The sequence below is a fragment of the Thalassophryne amazonica genome, chromosome 17, assembly GCF_902500255.1.
Source record: "Thalassophryne amazonica chromosome 17, fThaAma1.1, whole genome shotgun sequence".
Lineage (NCBI taxonomy): Eukaryota > Metazoa > Chordata > Actinopteri > Batrachoidiformes > Batrachoididae > Thalassophryne > Thalassophryne amazonica.
Window position 1 is genome coordinate 74,938,203 of NC_047119.1, and position 2,420 is coordinate 74,940,622.

Sequence of the window (2,420 nt, forward strand, 5' to 3'; positions counted from 1 at the left end):
CCCGATACATCAGAGGACACCGTCCTGACGCAACGTCAACAGGGCTGGACACAACATATCACATGCACCAGAGCACACCTCACTCCCATCATGCACTAGTGCACACCTCCCAGGAGGGACGCCCCACGCATTCAGAACCTTCAAAAACCAGTTGTTAAAATACCGTCATCTCTGTTTAGTTTGATTCTCCTGTCTGCAGGAGGCGGAGCCAACCTGCTGCGTGTTTGAGCATAGATCTATAAAGTCCACTCGAGTGGACGACATAGAACAGCAAGTCAGTCCACAAACGGTGGAAGAATAAATGGAACTGGTTAACTCTCTGACCACAGACGTCGCGGTCTCTCTAACCACAGACGTCTTGTCGCAGTCTCTCTAACCACAGGCATCATGGTCTCTCTAACCACAGACGTAGCGGTCTCTCTAACCACAGATGTCACGGTCTCTCTAACCACAGACGTCGCGGTCTCTCTAACCACAGACGTCACGGTCTCTGCAACTACCGACATCACGGTCTCTGCAACCACAGATGTCGCAGTCTCTCTAACCACAGACGTCTTGTCGCAGTCTCTCTAACCACAGGCATCATGGTCTCTCTAACCACAGACGTAGCGGTCTCTCTAACCACAGATGTCACGGTCTCTCTAACCACAGACGTCGCGGTCTCTCTAACCACAGACGTCACGGTCTCTGCAACTACCGACATCACGGTCTCTGCAACCACAGATGTCGCAGTCTCTCTAACCACAGATGTCGCGGTCTCTCTAACCACAGGCATCATGGTCTCTCTAACCACAGACGTAGCGGTCTCTCTAACCACAGATGTCGCGGTCTCTCTAACCACAGACGTCGCAGTCTCTCTAACCACAGACGTCTTGTCGCAGTCTCTCTAACCACAGGTATCATGGTCTCTCTAACCACAGACGTCGCGGTCTCTCTAACCACAGACGTCGCGGTCTCTGCAACCACCGACGTCGCGGTCTCTGCAACCACAGATGTCGCGGTCTCTCTAACCACAGATGTCGCAGTCTCTCTAACCACAGACGTCGCGGTCTCTGCAACCACAGACGTCGCGGTCTCTCTAACCACAGACGTCGCGGTCTCTTTAACCACAGACGTCTTGTCGCGGTCTCTCTAACCACAAACGTCTTGTCGCGGTCTGTCTAACCACAGGCATCATGGTCTCTCTAACCACAGACGTAGCGTCTCTCTAACCACAGATGTCGCAGTCTCTCTCACCACAGACGTCTTGTCGCAGTCTCTCTAACCACAGGCATCATGGTCTCTCCAACCACAGACGTCACAGTCTCTCTAACCACAGACGTCGCGGTCTCTCTAACCACAGACGTCGCGGTCTCTGCAACCACCGACGTCGCGGTCTCTGCAACCACAGACGTCGCAGTCTCTCTAACCACAGACGTCGCGGTCTCTCTAACCACAGACGTCACAGTCTCTGCAACCACAGACGTCGCGGTCTCTGCAACCACAGACGTTGCAGTCTCTCTAACCACAGACGTCGCAGTCTCTCTAACCACAGACGTCGCAGTCTCTCTAACCACAGACGTCGCGGTCTCTTTAACCACAGACGTCTTGTCGCGGTCTCTCTAACCACAGACGTCTTGTCGCGGTCTCTCTAACCACAGACGTCTTGTCGCAGTCTCTCTAACCACAGGCATCATGGTCTCTCTAACCACAGACGTCACGGTCTCTCTAACCACAGATGTCGCGGTCTCTCTAACCACAGACATCAACGCCTCTCTAACCACAGACGTCGCGGTCTCTGCAGCCACCGCCGTCGCGGTCTCTGCAACCACAGACGTCGCGGTCTCTCTAACCACAGACGTCGCGGTCTCTCTAACCACAGATGTTGCGGCCTCTCTAACCACAGATGTCGCGGTCTCTCTAACCACAGACGTCGTGGTCTCTCGACATCGCCGTCTCTCTAACGCGGTCTCTCTAACCACAGACGTCGCAGTCTCTCTAACCACAGACGTCGCGGTCTCTCTAACCACAGACGTCACAGTCTCTGCAACCACAGACGTCGCGGTCTCTGCAACCACAGACGTTGCAGTCTCTCTAACCACAGACGTCGCAGTCTCTCTAACCACAGACGTCGCAGTCTCTCTAACCACAGACGTCGCGGTCTCTTTAACCACAGACGTCTTGTCGCGGTCTCTCTAACCACAGACGTCTTGTCGCGGTCTCTCTAACCACAGACGTCTTGTCGCAGTCTCTCTAACCACAGGCATCATGGTCTCTCTAACCACAGACGTCACGGTCTCTCTAACCACAGATGTCGCGGTCTCTCTAACCACAGACATCAACGCCTCTCTAACCACAGACGTCGCGGTCTCTGCAGCCACCGCCGTCGCGGTCTCTGCAACCACAGACGTCGCGGTCTCTCTAACCACAGACGTCGCGGT

At 54.6% G+C, this 2,420-nt stretch overlaps 1 protein-coding gene across 1 annotated transcript in view; it reads left to right on the forward strand.

Moving 5' to 3' along the window:
• The window catches only part of myo5b (myosin VB), a 371,481-nt gene extending 369,540 nt beyond the window's left edge, over positions 1-1,941 (forward strand). The window contains exon 41 of the mRNA XM_034191847.1: positions 1-1,941. This exon is cut by the window's left edge and continues 1,078 nt beyond it. The gene's annotated coding sequence lies outside the window, so the exon portion shown is untranslated.
• The last annotated feature ends 479 nt before the right edge of the window (positions 1,942-2,420 follow it).